Genomic DNA, 14,400 nt, shown 5'->3' on the forward strand with positions numbered 1-14,400 from the left:
AAGGAAAGCCCTCTCAGCTTGAGCCATGATGGTAATAGAAAGCAACACAAGTGAATCTTGTTGGTCTGTAAAGAAATATCCATTCTTCATTCATGTCTGGACAGTCAGAAAATTAACAGTTGCCAGATTCTTTTTTGAATAGTCACAGGTAGACAGAACAGTAAGACAAGTGTCTCAACAAAATCTGAATAGCATTCTTTTAAGATGTGTTGCCCTAATATTAAGCAGGATGAACTCATCAGATCAAAAAACGCTAGTGACAGAAGTGACCAGGTACAGCTCACTTATGATACAAGTGAAGAAACTGAGGCACAGAGCAGTCAAGCAATCTGACCTGAGATCCTAAGCAAATTAAGGCTGAGCTGGGACTGGTAACTGGAAGCCCGCTGCAGCTCCAATATTTGGATTTAGCTTGCATACTCAAGATTTCCTCAGTTATTTTGCATTGGCAGTGGAAGGAAATCGTATTGCACATCAATGTTCATTTTTCTAGGGGTTTGTGCGGAATTACAGAAGATTACTGACTTGTTCTAAACACCTTGGAGAGGAGAATTTTATTTCTTTAAATGCTACTGAAGGTTAAAGCACATCACATCTGAACCCAAAGACCTATCTTGACAGTGTCTTTTATCTACTTATTTGGCTGCAATAGGTCTTAATTGCAGCATGTAGGATCTTCAATCCTCGTTTCAGCATGTGGGATCTAGTCCCTTAACCAGGGATCAAACCTGGGTCCCCTGCATTAGGAACACAGAGTCTTAGCCACTGGACCACGAGGGAAGTCCCTATCTTGGCAGTGCCTGGACAAATTTCAGTCCATGCCAAGCCTCAGAAAGCCTTCTAAACATTTATTGTTGTTGTCAGTCACTAAGTTGTGTCCAACTCTTTGCAATTCCATGGACTGCAGCACACCAGGCTCCTGTCGTTCACTATCTCCTGGAATTTGCTCAAAGTCATGTTCATTGAGTCAGTGATGCTATCTAACCATCTCATCCTTTGCCACCCTCTTCTCCTTTTGCCTTCAATCTTTCCCAGCATCAGAGTCTTTTCCAATGAGTCAGCTCTTCGCAGCAGGTGGCCAAAGTATTGGAGCTTCTCAATACTTGAGTAGCTCCCCCACCACTACTCAAAACCCAGCAGAAAGAAGGAACTCAAGCTTTTGGCTGAATAAACAAGTGTAGAACAATTTTTCTGAGCTATGCTAGGAGGCAGAAATACCTGCTGTTTAGTCACTCAGTTATGTCTGACTCTTTGTGACCCCATGGACTGCAGCCCACCAGGCTCCTCTGTCCATAGGATTTTCCATAGGATTCTCCAGGCAAGAATACTGGAGTGGGCTGCCATTTCTGTCTCCAAGTAATGCCTAAGAAAGGACTTTTATCTGACACTCATTTTCCCAGGTCTGCCTGGCCAAAGTTTTTGTCAAGCTGACCTTAATTCATCTACCTTCTTGGATATGCTTCAAGCATAGGTATATTAACTCTCCCTTTGTGATGGGTTCTTGTGCTCATTGCAAACCCCTTTTCTGGTTCTGGCAGGGAATTGCCTATAATTACCCTTAATGTACTCCTGGAGCAAAGATACGCATGTTAAGAGCCAAAATAGAAGGTTAACTACAAACTGCGCAGTAATGCAATTACTTCCCAATTATCGCTTTCAACACTTAGGGAATGAATAGGAGACATTAAGCCCAATTTTGAAGCAGAATCCCTTGTTATTGAAGGTGGTAGAGGTAGGAAGGGGCAGAAGCAGGGAGAGAAATAAGTAAGGCTGCTATGGGTAATGAATCTCAGAGAATACTGGTGACACCTTACTGGAATGATTCCTATTGGCATTGGATTTCTTTCAGAATCTTGCAGATTCTTCTGGTTGCTGTACCCTCCAGAATGTGGATTGGGTTAGCAGAGCCTCCCTATCTATTTGACTAAGATTCTCTGCACATCAATGGCCTGGTGCAAAAGTTTCTGTCTATAGGGGTGTATTACCCAAGAAGTGCATATCTGGGGGTTAGCTTTCTGAGACAAGCAGTTCAACAGACATTAGTTACTCATTAATTTTTGGCTGGGAAAAAATAGAGTACATATCCTGTCTCTCCAGGTTGAGTTATACCACAAAATGGGGGCCCAGCAAACCAGGAGAGGAGACCTGAAAAAGGTGTTTCGTCAAGGCAGCCTAATTTTAAAGCTAAGAAGAAGGACCCTGGTGCAAAGAGAGATGGGGTCAAGCATTTCAGAACAAAGTCCATCACATCCAGCATCCAAGCATTTCAGAACTAAGTCCACCAGCAGCCACATCCCACTGATGTCATGCGTGACATCAGCTACTCCAGTCAATCAGGATTTTACTGTTGGCCACTGCAGCAAGTGAACCAGTATTCAAGACATAACCTTTACTTCTTAAATTTCCTCTTGTTCTTTTTTTTACCTACTTAACAGAGATGATTTGTAATCTAAACTTATCTTCTGTGATCGTATTGGTTGCTATGGTCATCTATTGCCATGCCATTAAAACATCAAAAAACCTAGTAACTTCAGATAGGAACTTATCATTGTTGCTCATGGTTCTACAGGGACACGCACCAGGATCGATCAGGTGTCTCGTGTGGATGGCAGCTGAGAGTGCAGTCATCTGAAAGCTCACCAAAGTCCAGTGTCTAAGGCGGCTCATTCACTGGCATGGCTGTCGCTTAGGAGTTTAGTTGGGGCTATTAATCAAGGTACTTACATGTGGTCTGGTCATTTACCTGGGCCTTAGCACAGCCTGGCAGCTGAGTTCTCAGAGAAAAGAACATCCCAAGGATGAGTGTTCCAAAAGACCCAGGTAGAAGCCACAAGGCACCTGATGACCTAGTGTTCAAAACCACAGAACATCACTTCAATACATTCTATTGATCAAATGAGTCACTGAGGTCAGCCCAGATTCAAGAGGAGGAAAATCAGGCTCCAGCTCTTCTTTTTTTTTGACCACATGACATGTGAAATCTTAGTTCCCCAACAAGGGATTGAACCTGTGCCCCCTGCAGTGCAAGTGTGGAATCCTAACCACTGGACCCCCAGAGAAGTTCCTAGACTCCAGCTCTTGATGTCAGAATCACCACTTACTTACAGGGAGGGAAAGAATTGATGATGGTCATCTTCAGAGACTACCTACCAAATTAGCAAGAATCCCAACTTTAGGCCCGAAAATCTGATATAAACTCCTTCTTTCCTCAGAGCTATCATTGAGAAGAATCAGCAACAATGTTAGACCAGGTGAAAAGTCCAATGGCACATTGTTAGGCTAAAGCTTCTCAAACCAATTTTAATCCTTTATTAGATAGAATTAGGCTCACCTCTGAGTCACAGAAAACCCCCAAATGACAGTGGCTTTAAAATGATAGTAGTTGTGATTACTCATGTATATCTGTCCAAGGTGTAAAACTATTTATAGGCTCAGCTAGGCTACACAAAGTCCCCAAGGCCCTGGATCCACCTAGTTCAACACTCAGCCATCCTTAGGACTTGGTTCTTGACCTAAAAGTCCAAGATTGCCTGACATTGTGCCAAACAGCAAGATGAAGGAAAGAAGGAGGCAAGAGCTAACACCAGCTTCTCTTAGAGCAGGTTCCCGGACTTTGCCATGCAGCACCTCCGCTTACACCCCACTGGCCAGAGCCTAGTCACATGGCCAACCCACCTACAAAGGGAAGCTGGGAATGTGAGCTTTATTCTGGGCCTCCATTTCCCTTTTGCCAATTCAGAGGTTTAGATTCAAATTTCACGCCAGTCAGAATGGCTGCAATCCAAAAGTCTACAAGCAATAAATGCTGGAGAGGGTGTGGAGAAAAGGGAACCCTCTTACACTGTTGGTGGGAATGCAAACTAGTACAGCCACTATGGAGAACAGTGTGGAGATTCCTTTAAAAACTGGAAATAGAACTGCCTTATGATCCAGCAATCCTACTGCTGGGCATACACACTGAGGAAACCAGAATTGAAAGAGACACGTGTACCCCAATGTTCATCGCAGCACTGTTCATAATAGCCAGGACATGGAAGCAACCTAGATGCCCATCAGCAGATGAATGGATAAGAAAGCTGTGGTACATATACACAATGGAGTATTACTCAGCCATTAAAAAGAATACATTTGAATCAGTTCTAATGAGGTGGATGAAACTGGAGCCTATTATGCAGAGTGAAGTAAGCCAGAAAGAAAAACACCAAAACAGTATACTAACACATATATATGGAATTTAGAAAGATGGTAACAATAACCCTGTATACGAGACAGCAAAAGAGACACTGATGTATAGAACAGTCTTTTGGACTCTGTGGGAGAGGGAGAGGGTGGGATGGTTTGGGAGAATGGCATTGAAATACGTATAATATAATATATGGAATGAGTCACCAGTCCAGGTTCGATGCACGATACTGGATGCTTGGGGCTGGTGCACTGGGATGACCCAGAGGGATGGTATAGGGAGGGAGGAGGGAGGAGGGTTCAGGATGGGGAACACGTGTACACCTGTGGCAGATTCATTTCGATGTTTGGCAAAACCAATACAATATTGTAAAGTTTAAAAATAAAATAAAATTTAAAAAAAATAGATTCAAAGGAATCATAAAATATTGGCTATGGAGGGAGTCCACTAGCACTCACAGGGTAAGTCCAGCCCTTTCTGAGTAATCACAGAATTCACACCTGTGATCTTCCCTCTAAGACACTCTTACAACTCCTGGAGAGAGTGGCTGTCTCTTCCTCAAGAATCTTGCTCTTCCTGTATCCCCATCCAAGATGTTTTGGAAGGACTTTACTATCTACAGTCTCTATTAAGTATGTCACCAGCATTTTGTTTCCAATCATAAAATTATATTGTAATATTTAACATACACTTTCAAGTAGTTCTCCTCTCTCAGATGTTCTCTTTAACCTGGCCACAGTTCTCAATATACTGACTTTCCTGATGGAGACTCATTCCTCTAGGACTCATTCCAAATGCAGTAATAGACTTCATTCTGAGTGCCAAGGTGGACTGGAAGTGGTTGGCTGGAGGAGCACATCTGAGCTTAAAGGGATGCCTGGGATTCCTGTGTTATGTCCAGTCCCTCCTACTGAGAGGGTTTTCATCCTGAGTCCCCATTAAGGAAGCTGGGTTGTAACATTCTACTTCAGCTGTCAACTTCTCCCCCACATTGTATCAACCAAGTCTTATAGGCATTGTGCCTCAGACTTCTGCCCACTTCCTCTGAAGCTCCACATGCAAGTCAGTTTCCCAGTCTCTAACCTGCCTGATCCCCAAGCTTCTTCCTCTTCATTTCCTTCTGAGAAATTGAGGTCTCAGCACACGTGATACTCAACACCCAAGACTGATGGCATCCAAGGGCTAGAATCTATGGATAAAAATGATAAATGCCTGCATGCACGTTCGGTTGCTCAGTCATGTCCGACTCTTTGCAAATCCATGGACTGTAGCCCTCCAGGCTCCTCTGTCCATGGAATTTCTTAGGCAAGAATACTGGAGTGGGTTGCCATGCCCTCTTCCAGGGGATCTTCCTGACCCAGGGATCGAACCCACGTCTGCCTGCATCTCTTGCATTGCAAGCAGATCCTTTACCCAGTGCGCCACCTGGGAAGCCCATAATGGTGAATAATAATGATTGAAAAGAAATCCCGGAAAGGGAGTTGGTTGAGATGTCTGATGGCTGAGATGTCTCGATTCCCACTCTGGGGAAGACTGACATGGATGGGCACAGGCTGATAACTCAAAGAGCTCAGCCATCGACAGACCAGAAATGAACACAAACTGGTCCAAGTGAGAACCTGGGAAAATGGTATCAATCATCAGGGGGCAGAAATAGCAGATGAAACCTGTAGGTTAGGAGTTAGATGAGCACCAGGTCGAAGTGGGGGTGAGAAGTGAAGGCAAGAACAAAGAATAGAGTCCAGGATGCCTAATATGAACAGAGCTGGGAGACCAAACGCCATCTTACCAGGCACAGGACACGAGATAAGGGGAGAGCCTCGCCAAAGGGTCCATGGTTGGGACAGATGCTGCAGACGGATGAGAAAATACTCATTTGGGGCTGAATTGAGAAGGGGAGGAAAAGAGCTTATTCCAAGCAGGTCTTGACTCGTGTCAAAGAGACAAGACAGCCAGCAAGCACTTCAGATGGAAAGCTCCCCGGGCAGCATCGAGCACTTTTCCAAATGCAGCCCTTGGAAGCCACAGCCGCGACTGTAACAAAGCCAGCCGGGCCCCAGATAAGGCTTTTGTAAGGCTGGTTGCTCCATTTTGTTTCACATAATTTATTGCTCAGTACATATCGATAATACGATTGTCAGCCCAGCAGACATTTTCCATTTTAATAGTACACGTGAGATACCACATTATTGATCCTCGACCACTAAATAAAAAACTCGTTTGTCAGGGGAGTACAGAATGGCTTTTAATGGACACAGCCAAACACCTGCTACTAGTTAGGGAAGAAAAATAACCATCCTGCCTGTCACAAGGACATTTGGAAGCAGCATTGAAATGTTCCGTTTTAGGGATTAGCAGGGCTCTCGAAAACCAGGGATGCTTTCCCGAAAGGTCCAAAGGCTGACTATCTCAGTGATGATAGGAAACACTGCCTTTGACCAGGCATCTATTATGTGCCAAGCATTTTTCCTTTCTGTCCTTTATCCTCACGGCAACACTGCAGATGCATGTGTTGCCACATTACATAGGATGCTCCAGGAAGCAAGGCGCAGAATTCACCAGCAAATGGAACCAGTCATCACGGGTGCGCTTCTCGCTAAGCAGAAGTCTGATGGTGGATGTTCCCAGGGTTGGCACTCCTCGTTAATTACAGGGCTCTCCTGTCCTATTTTCCCATAAGGCAGCTGCCTAGCAGGCGCTCGACAGTACCTGCCGCTCTCAGATGAGGGAACTGGAGAGTCCATGAGTAACATAAATGACTCAGCAGATACTCCACAACTAAGAAGGAGCAAAGAAGCGGGCTCCCTATCTGCTTGGTTTTAAGGTTCGTTTTCTTGCCATGCAAGATGCTGTTGCTTTATCATCTACACCAAGTTATGGGCTGAATCGTGTCCCCACCCCCCCAAATTCATATGTTGAAGTTCAACCCCTAGTACCTTAGAGGAGACTGTATTTGGCAATGGAATCTTTAAAGTGGTAATTAACTTAAAATAAGGTCCCTGGAATGGATCCTAATCCAATATGACTGGTGTCTTTATAAGAAGAGGAGATTAGGACAGAAACAAACATACAGGCCAGACCACGTGTGGACACAAGGAGAAGATGGCCATCTACAAGCCAAGGAGAGAGACCTCAGAAGAAACTCTTTGCAACCCCATGCAGTCCATGGAATTCTCCAGGCCAGAACACTGGAATGGGTAGCTGTTCCCTTCTCCAGGGGGTCTTCCCAACCCAGGGATTGAACCCAGGTCTCCTGCATTGCAGGCAGGTTCTTAACCAGCTGAGCCAGCAGGGAAGTCCAAGAATACTGGAGTGGGTAGCCTACCCCTTCTCCAGGGGATTTTCCCAAACCAGGAATCGAACCAGGGTCTCCTGCATTGCAGGCAGATTCTTTACCAGCTGAGCTACCAGGAAAGACCATAGTACCTCAGATGAGACTGTATTTGGCAGTAGAATCTTTAAAGAAACTTTAAAGTAATTAAGTTAAAATGAGGTCACTGGAGTGGATCGTAATCCAATATGACTGGTGTCTTTATAAGAAGAGGAGATTAGGACACAGACCCACGTAGAGGCCAGACCACTTGAGGACTCAAGGAGAAGGTGTCTATCTACAAGCCAAGGAGAGAGACCTCAGAAGAAGCCAACCCCAAGGACACCTCCATCTCATATTTCCAGCCTCCAGAATCAGGAGAAAATAAACTTCCATTTATCTGCTAAATCTCTCCTCTCTTCAGGAACTTCCCCTTCCCAATGAATGTGTGTGGGGGTTTTTTTCCCCCTCAGTCACTAATTATTTTTTAATAGTGGGTGTATGTCTAACTTTTGAAGAAACTACCAAACTATTTTCCGAAGGGTCTGCATCATGTCCATCCCCACCAGCTGGGCATGACAATCAGTTTCTCATCAGTACTTGGTGTGGTCAAACTTTTATTACTTTAGCCACTTGAATAGGTATGCAGGGCATCTCACCGAGGTTTTAATTTGAATTTCCTTAACAACAAATAATGTCGAGCATCTCTTCATGTGCTTATTTGCCATCCACACCTCTTCTTTGATCAAATGTCTATTCTGGACACAGGTTCACTATCAGATATATTTTCTCCAGTCTGTGACATATCTCTTCATTCTTTTAACGGTATTTTTGAAAGACCAAAAGTCTTCAATTTCAATGAAATTCAATGCAGCAGTTTTTTTCCTTAAAAAATTGTCCTAATACCATTGCATCTAAGAACTCACTGCAAAACCCAAGGTCAACTCTGACACTGCCCTTCACTGCCTTCCAAGCTGGTAAGCATCTTCCCAAAATCTAGGCATGAGGCTTAAATAACCTTTTGAGTTGAGATGGGAACACAACGTCTGATGCTTTTGCACTGGTCCAGGTGATGGAGGCAGAGGCCACAGCCTCTGGGTGGAGAAACTAAAGGAAGAGTTAAAGGAATTATGTGAAATAAACAGTGCCTGCAGGGTCTGACTAACGACAACGCAAACTGGCCTCCAAAAGAAGAAAGCCCGCAGGACAGAGGTGGGTCAGTCCTCCTGGGACCAGATGGCTGCTGCCACTGGAAACAGGTGTTCCTCCCAGGGGTGCAGAGTCAGCAGCTTCTTGAGGCAGTTGGTTTCGGGAAGGATATTCAGAACAACGGAGATCTTTCTCTCTCTCCCTTGCTTTCCTCTTCCGTTTATCCTGTATCTATCTCTGCCCATACAGAAAATAAAATTCCTGCCCTAACTTATAATCTATGCAGAAGGATGCATTAACTGAGGGGCCACATCCGGCCCCCTCCCCCACCTTCTTCTAGCTCTTCCCCATGGAAGGTCTGATCATCTAAGAGCAGATTTTTCAGGGGAAATCTTCCACCCACATGAACACTGACGCAGGAGGGCCCCGGAGCCACTTCAGACCAGGAGAGAGGACCCACGGAGGCATGTCCTGTTTGAGAAGCTGACCTTCAATTCACCCATCTCACAGGGATGTGCTGGCATTGCTTCGTATCTTTTTTTGCACCAGCTGAGCAGGCAGGCATTTGGCCAGAGTCACCAAAATGTGCACATGGAGAAGCTGTGCCAAAACAGAGAAGAAACCTGAGTCTGTCTGGCAAAGGCAGGCTTCTTGTGTCTCATAAAATCTCCAGGCCACGCAGATGGCAGCAGCAGCAGCACGTCTTCGTGGGTGGGGGCAGGAGAGGCAGGGATGAGGGATTGCAGGGCTGGGAAGCTCCAGACCCCATCTGGGAGCTCTCTCTGTTGTGTCCAGTTTTAGGTAAGCATCTCTATAAGTTCTCATCATCTTTGCCATTGAAGAAACAGCATGTCTTCTGTCTGTTGGCATCTTTCCATCCATCGTGTCACCTCCCCCATTGTAACAATAACACAGGGACTGAGGCCACCAGTGTCTAGACTTGTTTCCTCTCGCATGCAGCTCGTCAGCAGGCATAGATTGCAGGGTATAGATTCCTCCCACTTGGAGGCCACTAATTCATATGAGCAAGGCCTTGGTCCACAGGGAGGATACACTTGCAAAAGTAAGGATCTGTCTGTGAAACTGTCGCAGTCTTGATCAGAGTTCCCTAAAGAGTGCTCCCCAGAACAGCAACCTCGGCATCACCTTGTTGTTGTTCAGTCAATAAGTCGTGTCTGATTCTTTGTGACCCCATGGACTGCAGCACTCCAGGCTTTCCTGTCCTTCAGTATCTCCTGGAGTTTGCTCAAACTCATGTCCATTGAGTCAGTGATGCCGTCCAACCATCTTATCCTCTGTCGTCCCCTTCTCCTCCTGCCTTCAATCTTTCCCAGTATCACGGTGTTTTCCAATGAGTCAGCTCTTCGAATCAGGTGGCCAAAGAATTGGAGCTTCAGCATCAGTCCTTCGAATGAGTATTCAGGACTGATCTCCTTTAGGACTGACTGGTTGGATCTCCTTGCAGTCCAAGGGACTCTCAAGAGTCTTCTCCAACACCACAGTTCGAAAGCATCAAATCTTGGGCGCTCAGCTTTCTTTATGGTCTCTCTCTCACATCCATACATGACAACTGGAAAAACCATAGCTATACAGACTTTGTCAACAAAGTGATATCTCTGCTTTTTAATACACTGTATAGGCTTGTCATGGAGAAGGAAATGGCAACCCACTCCAGTGTTCTTGCCTGGAGAATCCCAGGGATGGAGGAGCATGGTGGGCTGCCATCTATGGGGTCGCACAGAGTCGGACACGACTGAAGCGACTTAGCAGCAGCAGCAGCAGCAGGTTTGTCGTAGCTTTTCTTCCAAGGAGCAAGTGTTTTTTTAATTTCCTGGCTGAAGTCACTGTCTGCAGTGATTTTGGAGCCCAAGAAAATAAAATCTGCCCCTGTTTCCATTTTTCCCCCAACTATCTGCCATGAAGTGATGGGACCAGATGCCATGATGTTAGTTTTCTGAATGTCAGTAATACCTGGGAACATGTAAAAAAATGCAGATTCTTGAGTCCCACCCAGAACAACTGAATCCGAAACTCTGGGGCTGGGGCCTGGCAATCAGTGTTTAAACAAGCCCTCCAGGCCATTCTGATGTGTGAGAAACACTTGTCTGTATATTGAGGTAGAAGCCTGTCTTTATGTTCCTTTCCAGCTTGTAAATGAGGAGTCATGACTATTCAAGCTGAAGAGAGAGAGGCAGGGTCCCTGGAACCCTGGTCAGTCCATCAGAGCCTCCAAGAGGTTTTTCTGGAATTGAGCTGCAAACGCAGATCATTTTATTCTAGCATTAAGGTCAGAAAAACAAACGTAGAAGTCACCACGGGCCACACATCCCTTGCTGGAGCCTGGACCTCCCAAATTCCTGACCAGCTGGCACATCAGGAGAGCTGAATGATGTCCAGGGAGAAGAATCACCCACCAGCCTTCAGTCTGAAATTTTATACCTGGAGAAAATTGAATGAAAACGCACAGAGGCTTCTCAGAAAGGGGAGAGATGTACAGCATTTCACAGTTTATCCAGACACAGTAAGAGCTAGTTTGTACCGAGCGCCCACTCGATGAGAACACCAAGCCTCTCACATTCTCTCCTGGTGTCCCTACAACAGCTTAACAAGCATCATCTTTCACCACCTCCATTGTACACATAAAGTTACCAAGGCAGAGCAAGGTTAAAGGACTTGTCCAAAGTCACACAAATGAATATGCAGAAACCAAAACTGGAACTAAACTGTGTCTGACAGCAAAGTCTACATTTCCCACGGCTCTTAAAAAAAAAAGATGAAATATATATATATATATTTGAGTGTGTGTGTATGTGTAGGTGGTATGTGGGATTGGTTATAGATCACAGTTTGTCCCAAATAACCCCTGTGGTTGCTTCTTTATAATCTGTAAGTGAGACACAGCTGTGCCTCAAGTGAGACAGAGCATAAATCTGATTGGTTCAGACCAGGTAGACCACACGACTAACACCAGGTCATGGGCAAGTAGTGTCTGGATTTATTTGGGTAAGATAGGTAAGCTTCCCTTACATACAACCATGAACACTGCAAGGACGTGCTCTGGCAAAGGAGGACACCCATCTCCTTGATTAAGTCATTTCAAGTATAATGACGTTCAGCATGCAACTAGAGAAGAAAGTGCTGCCCCTCCATGCAATTCCAGGCTCTTGACAGTGATGAAATGTTCAACCTGTGAGCAATTATTTAAATATTCAGCAGTTTACATGCATGACTGGATCAGCACTGGGATCAGAATTACGGGAACATGGAATTTTAGAATGGAATGGACCTTAAAGGCCATAGAATGCAATACCTTGATTTCTGCAGATGAAGAAATGGAGGTCCAGAGAGGTCTTGTTATTTTGCTAAAGTCTTTGGGAGAGGATCCCAATCCCTCTGACTCCTGGTCTTGTATCATTTTAGAGAACAGGACAGGGATAGCTGAAACCTTGCTGCTAGATCAGAGTTTGGTTTGGTGCAATTATCATAATTGAATGAAACACAGGGTTGCCAAATAGATACCCAAATCACAAGATAGACAGCCATGACTCTATTCTCAGGAATTTATGAAATATCCCAAGGGTGGAATCATATAACTATGAAGCCACATAATAATTAATTTTCACAAAACACATATTGATGGAACTGATGATACTTTTTTACAAAGTCTTAGTTACCCAGAACACATAACAAAAATAAACAATTTATATGTATTTTCAATTCACAAAAACTTGTGTCTTCATATCTTAAAAAATTGTTCCTTTTCATTCTAGTCTTGCAACTTTTGGTTCCTGTGTATTAGACAGAATACCTGTTGAAATTTACCTGATCTCACCATGACAAGGAAGAAGAGGAAAAAGAAAGCTGATCATTGCTCTGTGTTTCTTAGCTCACATACACACAAAATCTTCATCAGAGGGGTTGTGTGTATGTTCAAACAGAGACGCATGGACTTGCTTAAGTTAATGAAGACAAGAATGTTGATTTATTTCAGCAGATGTACATCCACTTCATTTTGAAAGGTATCACAAAGATTTTAAAAATAAGAATACACTGTGTTGTTCAGAGTATAGTCAAGCAGACATGCTCACAGGCTAATGGAAATCCAAACTGACACACCCACTTCATACTACTACTGAAGTGAAATTAATCAAAGAAGCCCTGTGGGAAGAAGTGGGCTTTAAGCCAGGACTCAAAGAAGGTTATGGGCTTGGAAGAGAGGTGGAGTGCAAAAGGTCAAAATGGAGAGAAGCAGAGACCAAAGGGAGATTGCTACATTCCTTGGCTCATGGCCCCTTCCCCCTTTTTCAAAGGCAGTACTGCAGGAGCTTCAGAACCCTCTCTGACTCTGACCTCCTGCCTCCATCTTCCATCTTCCAAGGAATCTCAGAATTACACTGCACTCACCTATATAATCCAAAATTATTTCCCCTATTTTAAGAGCCCTAACGTAACCACATCTGGAGCTGTTTTGTCATGGAAGGTAACTTCTCCAGGTTTGGGATATCAAGACATGGACATCTTTGGGAAGCTATGATTCTACCCCCCGCATTTTTTTTTTTTGGCTGTGACAGGTCTTAGTTGGCACAGGGGATCTTCTTTGCATCATGTGGGATCTTTGTTGTGTCGCATGGACTCTCTAGTTGCAGCACACGGGCTTGGAGCACGTGGGCTTAGTCACTAAGCAGCATGTGGGATCTTAGTTCCCCAACCAGGGATCGAACCAGCACCTCCTGCATTGTAAGGTGGATTCTTGAAAACTGAATCACCAGGGAAGTCCCCCTCCCACAGTTCTTAATCTACCATGCCTCTATTTCCTCAAGAAATATTTCAAGAACCTTGAAACTCAGTTGTCCTATGGGTTTAGTAATATGGTATCTACTTCATCGGTTTGCTGTAAAAATTAAATGATTTAACACCTCTAAAGTGCTTAGAACAGTGCCTGGCACATGACTGTGTGTCTATTTCTATCTGCCCATCTGAACAAAAATAGGTAGGACTCTTTCCTTTACCCCTGGATTCCTTCAGATGGTGGTTTTCAAATTTTCTTGGCCGTTACTCCCCATAAAAAGTACACTTTATCTCCTGACCCAGGACACCCAAATAGTTACACATTTACTTATCTGAAAAAAAAAAAGTTTCACAAACAAAACTTAATTCCACTCAGTGTAACGGACTCTGATATATTCCTTTTCATTCCATTTCATTTTCATGCAATGAAATAAGCTGGAGGAGGCCTCATTAAGACAAACCCTGGCATCCTAATTCAACATCTTTTCTCTTTCCACCGGTGCAGCTGACACCTGGCAGAAGCTGTGTGAGGCTGCAGGAGCCCTGGTGCCTCTGCCAGTGGTCCGGCTAGGCTAAGACACATCTGATGAACTGAAAGGAGGAGAGCCCAGAAAACAGGATCCACAATGAATGCTTCAGATTCCACCTTTGTGTGTCCGCATCCCAAACTGTGCGATCGTCGACTGGCTTTTAGAAAACTGACAAGCTTTAATTTGTCAACCTTCTCCTATGAATGCTGAAGAGCACCTAATTGCCCTGTCCTCTTTATTCATACCGCATGACTGGTGAGGCGCCGCCGGCTCATTGAGTCGACAAGGTTTCAGTGACAGCTTCTCTTGTCCACGCAGAAGCAAATCTGGAGAAGCTGACATTCGATGTGACAAGCTGACAAGACAGGGCTGTCAATCTCGCAGATGGGCGAGGGACCGCAGTGACTGACAACAACCTAAGGGTCACTGTGAATCTGATC

Source organism: Bison bison, unplaced genomic scaffold (assembly GCF_000754665.1).
Source record: "Bison bison bison isolate TAMUID 2011002044 unplaced genomic scaffold, Bison_UMD1.0 scf7180017864340, whole genome shotgun sequence".
Lineage (NCBI taxonomy): Eukaryota > Metazoa > Chordata > Mammalia > Artiodactyla > Bovidae > Bison > Bison bison.